The sequence below is a fragment of the Triturus cristatus genome, chromosome 1_2 (assembly GCF_964204655.1).
Source record: "Triturus cristatus chromosome 1_2, aTriCri1.1, whole genome shotgun sequence".
Classification (NCBI taxonomy): Eukaryota; Metazoa; Chordata; class Amphibia; order Caudata; family Salamandridae; genus Triturus; species Triturus cristatus.
This window is the reverse complement of record NC_140580.1, coordinates 761,182,308-761,197,488: the sequence shown is the minus strand read 5'-3', so window position 1 is coordinate 761,197,488 and position 15,181 is coordinate 761,182,308. Positions and strand designations below refer to the sequence as shown.

At 47.2% G+C, this 15,181-nt stretch overlaps 1 protein-coding gene across 6 annotated transcripts in view; it reads left to right on the top strand.

Moving 5' to 3' along the window:
* AP3M1 (adaptor related protein complex 3 subunit mu 1) overlaps window positions 1–15,181 on the top strand; it is a 119,794-nt gene that overhangs the window by 77,965 nt on the left and 26,648 nt on the right. The gene's annotated exons all lie outside the window — the stretch shown is intronic.

Genomic DNA, 15,181 nt, shown 5'->3' with positions numbered 1-15,181 from the left:
TTATTTGAATACCCCTCAATGTAACTTGTCCAATGGACTAATTGTCATTATCATATGCAGGTTGTAGTCCATTTTCAGTAGTACCCCTGACATTCTCTTGGTGGTCAGTTTACATTTTGCGTTTAGTATCTGCAGTTGCTTTCCTGTATAAGAAAATGCCATCTGAACTGAGAATACCCAGAAGCACAACATTTTGTGGAACACCATTAAAGAAGCTTCAGTAAAATATAAGGGGTTTAGGTTCACTATTGTGTCTTGCTGAGATGCAGACTATATTCTTGGCCATTCCTCATCATCATATTCTCCATTATGTCAGCATCTTTTTGTTATTGTAATCTTTTAGTTGCTTTTAACAATTTATGATCTATGTGTTGTCTCACAAGTTCCATATTTAAGAAACATACCATAATGATAATCAAATGAGCTGTATAACATTAAAACATTACATTTTTTTAAGCATTAAAGTCTCAGGTTTTATGGTAGAACATCTTGTTTGCATTGAAATATCCTCAATATGCTTATCCAGAACTGTAACACTTCAGAGAATAAGGGCAGATGAAGTTACATATGGGGATGGGGAAGGTGTATCACAAAGTGTAGGGGGGAGGTGGGGAACTTCAACACAGCTACTTAGCTGGGGAATAGGTATAAATTCATATATTACAAATATTAATATGTATACAAGTAACTTATGTGTCAATCAGGTTAGACTATATCCCAGTATATTATCCTGGGCTTTGTCTCTTCACCAATCTTATCCTATGGGAGGAAATTCACTTAGCAGGTAAGTTATGGTATTGTTACTTTTTCTTACTCAGTGCTGGATCCTGTATTCAGCACTGGGACATTTCCTGAAAACAGTTGAGAAAATGCGTTTTGGTTAATCGGCTGACTTTTAAGCAATATTTGCAGTTTTCAAAAGTCGACACTTAGAAACTTTGAGAAAAAGTGTCAATGTTATCCTATGAGGAGAAATGAGTTATCGGTTTCAAGGTAAGTAATCGGTCTTTTGAGTTAGGGTTCTGGGGTTAGACTGGGGTCTCCCAGGGGCAGTGATGCACTGTTGTTGCACCTTCAGCGGCACTCGGGCGGCCAGGTGCAGAGTGTTGAGGCCCAATGTTATCCTATGGGGGATAGGGGGACGCCGGTTGGTGGCTGCTGGCAAGCAGGCCACAAGGTTGTGGGAGCAAAGCTCCTAGGGTTAAGCTCAGGGCACTTTGGGGACCAAGTTAGCACCAAAAGGACACCATCAGCGGTGCTAGGGCAGCTGGGTACAGGGTGCAGTTTTGAGGTCGGGTGCCCTGTTGAATTCAATGGAGATTCTCCGGGACAAAGAAGCACTGCAGGTTCTGGGAAGAAGATTTTCCAGAGTGACCACCACTTCGAAGGGTAAGTTGGGGTGTAGAGGGATGGTTAGGCACCACTGGGTTGGGCACACAAGGTCGTGGGGCGACGGGTGCAGGGGTGCCTTTGGACGTCGGATTTTCTTACCCGCTCTGGTTGCGGTAGGGGAGTCTCCTGGATTGAGGCTGCAGGCATAGTCTTGAGGCAGGTCAGGGGTCGCCGGATCTCAGGTCAGTATCGCCAGGGGGACCGCCTCGTGGTGTTTGTTCACTCAAAAAAAAAAAAAAAAAACGTTGCAGAATCACTGTCCTGCTTTCCATCGCACAGCTCAAAATCAAACTCTGTGAACTTGATGCAATCCAAACTTGTTTTTTATTCCATGTAATCAAAGAATTTGTCACATTTCTCTTGGTGATTCACAATAAGACTGTTCAAGGTCCCTATTTTTTCAAATGAGGCGGTTGTGCCGATCCGGGCCTCTTACCAAAACACGAGGGACTTGAAATTCATATAAAGCAGCTATAGATATAAAATGTCCCAATGCATTTCGGGCTTATATTATAGCCCTTTGTCAGGGGTAGCTGTTAAGATTAAAATAAACCTCTGTTAGTCCATGATCTAATACCACAATATTCATACACAAATGTTTGCTATCACTGAATGGTCTATTAATGAGCAATCTAACATTTAACAACATACTATAAATAAAAAACTATGAAATAAAGAAAAACCCCTCTAACTCGTGAAAGTTCACTGAAACAAAAAATTTACCTCCCTAGTGTCACAACCTCATCAAGTTTTTACTGCCCGCAGTGACCTCCCCCACATCCTTCCTCGTTGTAAAACCTGCCATTCTGACCGCGGTGCTGCATAAAAACTTCACCACTCAGTACTAACTGCTTAAATTATTTGACCCCTATGCGTATCTATGCCTCTTCCAATAGCTGACTGAAAATGAACCCCAACCTAAAGCACTTCAACCTTTACACTGTACCCTGCCCACGTTTTAATCTCTCCATCATACCTGTTCATTTTTCATGCATGTTCGTAACCGATCTCACACCGCTTCTCTCCATGACCATAGCAGATCACAAGCCTCCAAGCTCTTTGCTCCTCCCCATGATCACAATTTAAACTAATCCTCTCTCACTTTCCTCCAATCGTGAAAGCCAGATTCATTTAATCAGCTTCCCGCTTTTCACTTCTTGACGTCACTGTGGAAGGTAAAAGACCACTCCCTCACGGTTCCGGTTCTAGCGATTCCCTTCAAAATAGCTGCTCTTTACAACCATTGGCCCTTCCCAATCAAACCAAATCCGTTCTACGAACTATCTGTCCCATAAGCCCTTGCAAGTAGTCAAAACGAAAACTTGTCTCCCCCACTGACCCCAAATGTGAATACATTAAAAAAACACAATGCTGAATGAAACACTCATATGTGCCAAATAATAAGTATGAAAAACCAAACCTACAATATACCGGAATATAAACCAATGTAAACAAGTTGGTATACAGATGTTCTCAACATTTATAAATGTCATAACGATATTTATAGGAGCGAAAGCTCCCGAACACAGTCCATCAGTGGTTTTAACATGAATTAAGACAGTCTTATTTGTGAAGATGATACGGAAAAATGTTCTGAAGTATTCCTGCTTTTCATTCTTCCTGGGTGCAAAACTGCATATGAGGCAAGACTATTTGTAAATTTCAAAAGTGGAGCAGATGCACACCTTTTATTTCCTTCAATCTTTATCAAAGTTTTCCTTGTTCTTCTACTTGCGTGCAGACTGGAGCCGTGCCTCGCCTCAAAACACGTATGTAATGTTAAAAAAAAACGTTGCAGAATCACTCTCCTGCTTCCATCGCACAGCTCAAAATCAAACTCTGTGAACTTGATGCAATCCAAACTTGTTTTTTATTTTCACTCAAACACAGGCCAGGCTCGGCGGGTGCAGAGTGTGTTGGATTCGCGGTTTCTGGCTGGCCCCAGAAGCTGCAGTTCAAACGTCCTTTGTTCACGGGAGAAACAGCTTGGAGAGTGAATACAGGCAGGTCCTCTGGGGGTTTTTGAGGTTGCTGGCCGCTGAACACTCCGGGGTTTTGCAGGAGCAGGTTCGAGGGGAGACAGGCCTTTAGGGCTGGGACCAAGTCAGTGGGCGTCATCCTCTTGTTAGCTCTGCACGGCTTCTCGTCCTTCTTCTTTTCTTGTGGTTGCTGGATCTGAGGAAGGAAGGTTCATGGTGCTCCTAAATACTAAATTTAGGGGTGTTACAGGTAGGTAAAGGGCAGGGACCCCCTATTCTGCCACTCTCCAGTGGGAGGGGGGGCAGGAGCCTGTCCGTGGTTGGCTGGGTCCCCCCATCCTCAAGATGGCGGGGACTCGAGGTTGTGCTTCACCTCGCCCCCACCTTAGGGGTGGAGTTGGCAGAGGTGGGCACACCTCTCTTCCTCACTTTATTTTTCCTGCCGGGTCTCCCACCCAAAGTGGGGGGTAGAACCAGTGGGGACCAGTCGCTGAGTACAGCAAATGGTCTGGAGAGGCTCACAAAGGCGAAATGCCTTTTTGAAGCTTCTCCTTCGTGAACCCTGCCCATCCTGGGGGAGGAGGCTTGGCACCTTGTCCCAGAATGTGCATTGTTTCAGGCCCCCGAGAGCAGCAAGCTCTCGACCCTGGGGTCCAGAAACATGTCTGGTGGTGGCAGCCTGCGCAGCCACTCAGTCAGGTCACTGGGAGTTGGTCGAGTTTCAGGGGGCATCTCTAAGTTGCCCTCTGTCGTGCCTTTTACATTAAATCCCACACTGGCATCAGTGTGGGTTTAATGTGCTGAGAAGCTGGATACCAAACTTCCCAGTCTTCAGTGCAGCCATTATGGTGCTTTGGAGTTCGTAATGACAACCTCCCAGCACCGTATTCTCTTAATGGCAGCACTGCACTTACAGGGCCCAGGAAAGGACCATGTAGGGGTACAGGGCTCATGCACCTGTATCCTCCCCACTGGCATAGGGCACCCAGCTAGAGGGGTGACTGATGTATGCCAGGGCAGTGGTTTGTGGGCATGGCACACAGGGATGCGGGCCATGTTGTCTCTTTGTTTTGTTCTGCACCCAGACACTCAGCCTGCAAAGGCAGTGTGTGTATGCCAGGGTACAGGGCCTCTAAGAGTGGCACAATTGGTGCTGCAGCCCTTAGGAGCCTTCTCTGGTCACAATGCTCTGGGTACATGGGGTACCATTTACCAGGGACCTACCTATGGCCAGAGCAGTCAATTGGGTTTTGTTTTGGGGAAAGAACGCAGGCCCGGGGGTCCTAATTGGCGGGGGTCCTGATTGGCAGGGCCCCAGAGCACATCAAGTCTAAGAGCATCAGTAGTCTGGCAACAACAGAAAAGGGGGGGGGGGGGTTTACTGCAACAGAAACCTACTTTCTCACAGGGTTAACGTGCGAAACATGGATCCGGTGCCATGCCTCGATGTGAAAGAGAAAAGTATTGGGTGCTGACAATTGAAAGGGACCTTATATAAAAGCTATACCAAAGGAAAAAGGTGCTGATTGAAATCAGTGAACCTGTTGGTACTCCTACCTGTTGTATTGAACTGTGCTCCGATGTATGCCTAATGCCTGTGGATGACCATGATGTACTTGTTAATTATCGTGAGTCATGGTTATATTTACAATACGCAGTAAAAGACAAAGTGTCACTTACGAAAAAATACAGCCAACAGGCGTATGGCGGTAATTCTTAAAATCTCTATTATACAAGTGGATCGGTCGAAGCACATTTAACTGTGGACGACAAAAAAGGATTATGTCCGATGGTCCAACATATATAAGGAAAATCTAGTGAAAACGCTAAAATACGTGGTTCTTACCGTCGCTAGAGGCAAGTCGAGCATGTAACGTGCTCATGTAATTTCAAGATTTCTTGCTGATATATTGTTGTGCATCAAACTGCCAATAACGAGAAAATAAACATAAATGAATTGCCCCTCGCGTGAGAAAAAAACTCCAAAGGCACTACGGTAAATATTCTTACCGGAACAAACAAAGTCTGTGTCACTCGCGATCTTGCTGTAATGTTAGGAGTTTCTTCGGTGGTTCGACACAGGTGTACAAATGCGGAAGTGCGCGCACAATACGTAACGTGGTGGTGAAAATAAAAAGAGGACTGCACGTGAAAGACTGCTGGAAAACGGACTGCTCATCTTCACTGGTGAAACTGGAAGAAGGACTGTCTTTTCGTTGAATGAATGCCGATGGATGATAAACCTTGATAGATAATGATGTAAACGTGCCGATAAAAGGAAACCTCTCAAAAGAATCCGAATGGCTTATGTATATGCAATGAGTAATACAGGCAATGTGAAACCTTAGTATACAGTATGGTGGAAAAAGAATCTATGAACATTCAATAAAAGAATGCGATGTCTGTTCTTGAAGCCGCATTCCTCTTGTAATTGTGTGGATGTGGAACATAGTGAATGCTAATCCACCAAGTTATCGAAAAGAATCAGAGGGATAAATGTTGAAAACAAAAACCATGCACATAATAGAATATCCAGACTGGGAGACTATCATGTATTGAAACATGGAAGGTACCATCAGGTGTGATCTAGATATCAATGGGAGAACGTTTACCGAGTAATATATTAAGGATAGATCGTGTGAGGAACACAATAGACAGTGCTTTTATTTTCAGTAGGATTCGTGTTATTAATGTGTAGAGGTTAATATGATGTAGATATTAAATTGATTCCTTTAGACCAGAATACACCCAATAAAGAAAAAGAAAAGAAAAGTGAAAAAACTAAATAGAAGGTAGAAATTAAAATTGTGTGGCCTGCTGTTTTCACAACAACAATATTGCATTTGTAACATGTGGCATAACCATCTATTAAATAAAATTCCATTTCATAAAAACAACTCATCTCTATTTTGTCATTTAAACCTTTAGGTGATAAGGGTTCCAAGAAATGTATCCAAAATACCTCACATTGTAAGAATTTTTTGTTATCAACATCTTCAATCTTGCCCACTACCTCAACAATTTGTGCTCTTAATTGAGTAATGATGTGTTTAGCATCATGCCAGTGTACTGCTACACTGTAGACTCTATTGCCAGTGCGAATTGTACTTTTATGCTCCTTCAATCTGAGTTTAAATTTGATTGATTATAATATACAGAACAGTTGGTTCTACAATAGGCACAGTGCGCACTGCATCCAGGATGTCATCCTGTTAGGATATCCGTATTAGTTGCATGTGAGGTCAACACATTTCAGCAGTGCAGCACCCTTGGCTTCAAATTGAATGAAATTGGTTAAAAATTTAGTAATCAGTTGGGAGTGCTCCTCCAATTTCTAAGTTCTTAGTGTATGGGGTTGTCAGTCAGATGGGAAGGAGTCATAAGTCGCTTATAAAGTGGCCCTAATCCTGCCATGTCTTGTGCAAAATATTTTTCTGAAGTCACCCGGTAAGGTGCATAGGAGGCATTCGGGAGCACATGCGCTAGCCGTGTGTGTAATGCATCGTAATCCTATTCTGTGCAGAGTAGTCGCAACCCCCTTGCTTGCCTATTCGCTATAATTTTGTACTGTATTATTTTCGTTTATTGACTATGCCAAACAAAAGACCAAATTCCCATGTCTATGAACAGGGAAAAACTACCATGTTATCGCTTTGCGCTCTGCTGCACATTGAAAGATTAATTGTTACCATTGTGCCTAGTTATTGGTTGGTATAAACATTAGAGGTATTACATTGTCATTCACTGCATTTTTTGAGCTGCATTTGATGTATATCCCCAAATATTTCAGCTTTATTTGTCTTCCATGGAAAGTTCGATCGGTGTGTGGGAAGCGTATGTGGTGCCCTTTGACACTGGTAGTGCTTCAGTCGGTTTGCCCCAATTCACTGTGTAACATGAAATGTGGGAAAAGTCTGTTATTATTTCCATGAGGACTGGTAAAGATGATTGTAAGTTGGTAAGTGTGAGCAGAATATCATTTACATAGAACAATATGTTCGAGGCATATGAGCTGCAGATCACACACTGAGGATAAGATCGCCATCTGGTGTTGGGCTCGGATGATTGCAGGTTGTTGTTGTCTTCGGAAGAAGCCTTTGGTCACGAGGTTGGTGACTCCTCCCCTGGACAACAGTGCGCATGGGCATCCACTCCATCGGCAGATTGTTTTTTTCCGCCATTGGGTTCGGATGAACTTTTTTCCGCTCCAGCAGAAAACTTCTAGCAATCATTTTAAATACTTAATCTTCATTCCATCGACGTCGAACTCAACTCGGACCGGTTCCGCAAGCAGCTGATGGACAGGACACCCTTCAAAAAATGCCCCCAGTGTGGAGCGAAGTTCCCCCACAGTGACCACCACGAGGTTTGTAACCTCTGCCTGTCGCCGGAACACAACGAGTCCACCTGTCCAGCTTGTTCCGCTTTCCGTTCGAAGAAGACTCTCCGGGACCGAAGAGCTCGACGCCATATTATGGCCAAACCAGCTCCAGAACCGGAGGACATCTTTGCTCAAGATGTTCCCGAAGACGACACCGAAGATCTCGAGATCGTGTCCGAGGCCGACGATTCCGATGACCTCATCACTCCAGGGCAGCGTGTGAGTACCACCCCCCCTGCCCCTGCCCCATCCAAAAAAGCATTGGTCAAGACTCCGCCAGCTGGGCCCAGTCGCGACCGGAAATCCTCTTCAGAAGCCCCGCCCTCGGGCCCGGCTCCGAAGACATCTAAGCCTGTGGGTGGCTCGGGCTCGAGCAAACCTCACCTGATTGTGCCTTTAACACCCTCGGCACCCAAACACCCACTGTCGGCACCGAAACAGGCTCCAAGACCGAAATCTCCTTCGGCACAGAAACGTTCCTCGGCACCGAAGTCTCCACCGGCACCGAGACGTTCTTCAACATCGATGCCTGAAAGTCCATCGGCACCGAAAACTCAATCGGCACCGAAAACTCAATCGGCACCGAAAACTCAGTCGGCACCGAAAACTCAGTCGGCACCGAAAACTCAGTCGGCACCGAAAACTCAGTCGGCACCGAAAACTCAGTCGGCACCGAAAACTCAGTCGGCACCGAAAACTCAGTCGGCACCGAAAAATCCATCGGACCCGAAAAAATCATCGGCGCCAAAAACTGCGTCCCCGCCGAAAAAAGCTCATAAAGACCCGAAGCGGACATCGCAGACACCACCTTCGGAGCCAGATGAACTTTTTCGACCAGATCCTACTCAAAAGCGGATCTACATCAATCCTAACACGGGACATGTGACTGCCATCCCATATAAAAAGCGGAAGCTGGACACTACACCTCCCCCAGCTCCCATACGGAAAAAGGACTGTGCTACTTCACCACTTCGTCCTTCCTCTCCTGTTTTACCTCCTAACCCGTCCCCCCCTCCTCCTCCTGATTCTCCTTTACCTTTACCTTTACCATCTCCCTATCATTCACCTCCTCCACAGGATGATAATGATGACTTAGGGGGAGGGGCGGACCCTGATTTATTTAATGATCCTGTTGATCCAAACGACCCTTTTACGTTCCCAGACCCAGCACCCATGGATGACTGGTCTTATCCTATACCTGACATGCCTGACCCCACTACCTACCCCTCCAAGCCCTCCCCTCCAGATGACCACCTAGGGTTCGGCCAACTTATAAATAGGGCAGCAACATTCCACGGCGTCACAATGCACACAGACGCCCTTGAAGAGGACTTTCTCCTTGATACCTTTGAGCAGTCACAAAAGACTGTTCACATACTGCCCATGATCAAAGGGGTTATAAAGCATGCTACTGAAGTCTTTAAGGACCCTGTTCGAGCTAGGGTTCTCAACCCACGCATCGAAAAAAAGTACCGACCAGCCCCGCAAGAACCTGCATACATTAAGGCCCAGCTCCCTTTAGACTCCCTAGTCGTATCAAATGCCAGGAAGCGCGCTAACTCACAGACAACTGGAGAAACGCCTCCCCCAGACAAAGAGTCTAAGCTTTTAGAAGCCTCAGGCAAACGGGTCGCCGCGCAGGCGGCTAACCATTGGCGTATTGCGAATACCCAGGCCCTGTTAGCCAGGTATGATAGAGCGCATTATGACCAACTTGAGGACCTTATGCAACATCTGCCTGAACCCTTTAAGTCCCAGGCCTCTGACCTCATCCAAGAAGGCAAATTAATATCTAATGCCTCCATTAAATGCGCCTTAGATGCAGCAGACACTGCTTCTAGAGCGGTCAATACTAGCGTCTTACTCAGACGACATGCCTGGCTCCGTATTTCCGGTTTTAAACCGGAGGTTCAAACCGCAATTCTAGCTCAACCTTTCAACCAAGAGCAGCTATTTGGCCCTGCAGTGGATACTGCATTAGAAAAAATGAAAAAGGATAATGAAACTGCCAAGTCTATGGGAGCACTGCAGTCTCATCAAAACCGGGGTTCCTTTCGTCGCTCCTTTTATAGAGGAGGCTCCAAAAACACATCAACTGAGACCACGTCCACCTTTAAAAATTCTGGACAAACATCCCCTAACGGAGGTTATTTCCGGGGAGGTTATAGGGGAAACAATAACAAAGGTCGAGGGCGGGGCAACAACAACAACACCCGCACCTCACCAGCCACCAAACAGTGACTTGCCACCACTCCCCCCAGACCATTCCACTCCGGTCGGGGGGCGACTCAAACAATTCCTACCTGTCTGGACTTCCATCACCACAGACAGGTGGGTAAGACAAATTATCCAGTCTGGCTACTGCCTCGAACTCATACAATCCCCCCCAAACATACCGCCCAAACAACGTCCAATGTCCTCGCATCATCTCTCTCTCCTCAAACAAGAAGTTCAATCCCTGTTACAAAAACATGCGATCGAACCAGTCCCCCTTCAACATCAGGGAAAAGGGGTATATTCTCTATACTTCCTCATTCCCAAAAAGGACAAAACACTAAGGCCCATACTGGATCTCAGACTACTAAACCAGTATATACATTCGGATCATTTTCACATGACCACTCTCCAACAAGTCCTCCCACTTTTACAACAGGGAGACTTCCTCGCCACATTGGACCTCAAGGACGCATACTTTCACATCCCTATGCATCCCGCTCACAGAAAATATCTACGATTTGTGGTAGATGGACAACACTATCAATTTACAGTTCTCCCATTCGGAGTAACAACGGCACCCAGAGTGTTCACCAAGTGCCTAGCAGTCGTGGCAGCGCATCTCAGAAGACAACAGATCCATGTCTTCCCCTATCTGGACGATTGGCTCATAAAAGCCAATACATACCAAAAATGCGTTCTCCACACTCATCGCACGATTCAAACTCTCCACGATTTGGGATTCACTATCAACTACCCCAAATCCCACCTACAACCTTCCCACTTACATCAGTATCTAGGAGCAACCATAGATACATCCAAAGCCATTGCCTATCCCAGCACAGCCAGGATAGCCAGTATACAAAATCTCATCTCTCAATTTCAAACTCATCCATCTCTTCCAGCAAGAGTGTTCATGCAGCTCCTAGGCATGATGGCGTCATGCATCTCCATAGTCCCACACGCACGACTTCAAATGCGTCCCTTACAGGAATGCTTAGCACAACAGTGGAACCAAGCTCACGGACAACTTACCGATCTGGTGTTGGTGGACAGTCGCTCACTTCGCTCACTGAAATGGTGGAACACCATCAACCTGTCCAAAGGGAGACCGTTCTTAGAGCCTCTTCCACAAGTTGTGCTAACTACAGACGCATCTCTCACGGGGTGGGGAGCCCACCTCCTTCACCATACCACTCAGGGCAGATGGACCAGTCAACAAAAACTGCTCCACATCAACCACCTGGAACTCTTAGCAGTGTTCCTAGCACTAAAATCCTTTCAAATTCACCTAAAGAACAAAACTGTCCTCATACGCACAGACAACATGACGACAATGTATTATATACAGAAACAGGGAGGGACACACTCTCTCCAACTGTCCCAACTGGCACAGCAAATCTGGAGATGGGCAATTCCCCAAAACATCTACCTGTTAGCAGAACATCTCCCAGGGATCCACAATCAAGTGGCCGACCTCCTAAGTCGCCACACACAACAGATCCACGAATGGGAACTACACCCCAAGGTTCTACTCCCCTTCTTCCAAAAGTGGGGACAACCAGACATAGACCTGTTCGCCACTCCCGAAAACACAAAATGCCCAACCTTCGCCGCCAGGTTTCCACACCCACAGTCGAAGGGCAATGCCCTATGGATGAACTGGTCAGGCAGATTTGCGTACGCCTTTCCGCCTCTCCCACTAGTTCCATTTGTGGTACGCAAACTGAAACAACAGTCACTAACACTAATACTAGTGGCTCCCACTTGGGCACGTCAACCGTGGTTCACCACACTTCTGGAACTATCTTTAGTTCCACATCAAAAGCTACGCCTCTCCCCGGATCTGTTAACCCAGAACCATGGAGAAATCAGACACCCAGATCCTCAAACACTGAACCTAGCGATCTGGCTCCTGAGGTCCTAGAGTTCGGTTACCTCAATCTCCCTCCAGACTGTATGAATATCATAAAAGAAGCCAGACGCCCTACTACTAGAGCGTGTTATGCCGCTAAATGGAAACGATTTGCCATCTACTGCGCTAATAATGACATACATCCATTGGATGCTTCCATCCAAAACATCATTTGCTATCTACTACACTTGCAAAGATGCAATCTAGCGTATTCCTCTATACGTTTACACCTAGCAGCCTTGGCAGCCTACTTGCAAAATAGGCAACACCTGTCCCTTTTTAAGGTACCAGCCATCAAAGCGTTTATGGAAGGTCTCAAAAGAATTCTTCCCCCAAGATTGCCACCTGCACCAGTGTGGAATCTCAATGTGGTTCTAACAAGACTCATGGGTCCCCCATTTGAACCCATGCACAAATGTGAATTGCAATTCCTAACATGGAAGGTAGCTTTCCTTATCGCAATCACTTCCCTGCGCAGAGTAAGTGAAATACAAGCCCTTACACTTGAGGAACCTTTCTTACAACTACACCGTAACAAAGTGGTTCTTAGGACAAACCCTAAATTTCTTCCAAAAGTGATTTCCCCTTTCCACCTTAACCAATCAGTAGAACTACCGGTCTTTTTCCCAAATCCAGACTCGGTAGCTGAAAGGGCCCTACATACCTTAGATGTCAAAAGAGCCTTGCTTTATTACATCGACAGGACAAAACCTTTTCGAAAGACAAAACAACTCTTTGTTGCTTTCGCGCCACCACACAAAGGCAACCCGATCTCCAAATCAGGAATAGCCCGGTGGATAGTTAAATGCATCCAAATATGCTACCTCAAGGCTAAACGTACACTTACAGTTCCCCCTAGGGCGCACTCCACGCGTAAAATAGGGGCTTCTATGGCCTTCTTAGGCAATATTCCCTTAGAAGACATTTGCAAGGCAGCCACATGGTCTACCACGCATACCTTCACTAAACACTATTGTGTTGACGTGCAGGCCAAACAACAGGCCTCCGTGGGCCAGGCTGTCCTAAAAACTTTATTTCAAGCTGCTGCAACGGATACAGGCGACCACCGCTAAGGGGAGCACTGCTGTATAATCTATCCTCAGTGTGTGATCTGCAGCTCATATGCCTCGAACGGAATATGCTACTTACCAGTATGCATCTGTTCTTGGCATGTAGAGCTGCAGAGTCACACACGCCCGCCCGCCTCCCCGGGACCTGTATCTGTTCCAGCATCCGTCTTACTTAGACATTACACATGGACATCCTTTCTTTCTTTTCTATATACTCCATCTTTTCCCATCATGGCGAAAAACAATCTGCCGATGGAGTGGATGCCCATGCGCACTGTTGTCCAGGGGAGGAGTCACCAACCTCGTGACCAAAGGCTTCTTCCGAAGACAACAACAACCTGCAATCATCCGAGCCCAACACCAGATGGCGATCTTATCCTCAGTGTGTGACTCTGCAGCTCTACATGCCAAGAACAGATGCATACTGGTAAGTAGCATATTCCTTTACAGTTTGCTGCTTTAGTAGTGATCCCTGTTATTAGGTCTGTTTGTCGTATGGCAGCTGCCATGGGTTCTAGTGCTAACAAGAACAATAGTGGTGATAACAGTGCCTGAAATCATGTTGGGCCTCAAGGAAGATGGTTGTGGGCATAAGCTCATAATTTTAATCATGCTGGTGGCAGCGCGGTTTGCTATAGACAGGGCCTGGATATCACCTAAACCTCCCTCAGTAATGGAATGGTGGGCAATTGTGAGAGAAACCGGGGAAAGGGAGAAGGCCTTGGGTTGAGCGAGGGGAATTGGATACTTGAAAAAATATGACTATATGGGGCAGTATCGTAAATGACTAGAGTACAAGAGTGATGAGGGGTATCTTGGTTGAATAGGAAAGGAGTTGGGATGTATTCTGTATGTCTTTTCTTATTTCAATAATTTTAAATGGTATGATATAGACTAGGCGGCGCCCCCCCTATGCAGAAGAGGTATATCTACTTTCTAATTCATTGTTTAAGATTTACTATGATTTGTAATGTGTTATTAGCAGTGCTACAGGCTATGTAATGGTATGACCTACTATGTTACAATGAAGAATGTATTTAGTGTTCTTTTTATCTGAAAGAAACACGTTATTTAGATTCCTCACCTTAGAATATCCCCAGGTGTCAGACTGGATCCGGAAGATTTTTCGTCAGCAATACCCCTTGCGCGTCGCTAGGCGTCGTCTGCGGCTCCGCGTCCGTCGTCGGCGTCGTGCGCCGGAATGACGTCGTCGGAGTACTTAGACGCCGCCCTCGCGCGCTGACGTCAGTTCTTCTTTTTTCCGCACCAGTAAGCGCAGATCCGGGAGAGCTACCCCTTTAGTCAATTTTGACTAACTTTTTTGATCCTTTTTGATCGTGTCTCGACACCGGTGCCGGTAGGATGCCTGGGTTTAAAGCCGGTACGGACTGTAACCGATTGATGTCGGTTACGGACCATCACCGCCGGTGCCTTTACTGCTTGGGCCTCGTTCACGACGCGGAGTCGTGCTCGGACTGCAAGGCCCTGACCTCGAAGGCTAGACGGGAGCGGTCCCGTAAGCTTCTCGAGATTAGCCACTCGGCTCCGCGCGCCTCTCGATCCCGGTCTAGGAGGAGGTCCAAGGATCTGTCGCGGAGCCGCAGCCGACATCACCATCGGTCGTCGGGATCCAAGTCTTCGGGTAAGTCGAAGCATTCCAAGAAGTCCAAGAGGCGACACCGCTCTTCGGACTCCCCTCGCCGGTCGCGCGACTCGGCCGAGGGTCAGGGTGGTTCCATCCCCGCGGCTCCGGCGGAGCCGCAGGCGCCGCGCACGTCCCCATACCCTCCGGTCCCTGGGACTGATGCGACGCCGGCGGAAGTCAGTGCCTTCCTCTCGGCCATGAGGAAGCTGGCTCCGCCGTCGGCGCCCGCTGGTGCACCTTCGGGCCCCGCGGACCCGACTGGGCTGCCTTGCCTGCCGGTGGCTCCGGCCCCGGCGCCGTTGACGGCTCCGGCCTCGACGCCGCAAGCGCCCGTGGGACCCGTTCTCGAGTCCCCGTCGACGCCGGTCAACCTCGTCACGCCTCCTCCGCCGGCGTCGACACCGGTACCACCCCCGACGCTGACGTCGACTCCGTTCGACGTCGAGCCCCGGTTCAGTCCCACTCCGGGCCCGGCGCCAGTACGGCGTCGATGGACGCCGCGATCGGCGCCGCTAGAGACACACTTTGTCTACCGCCCGGCTCCGTTACTTTCTCCTCTACACCAGGAGTCGGATGATGGGGACT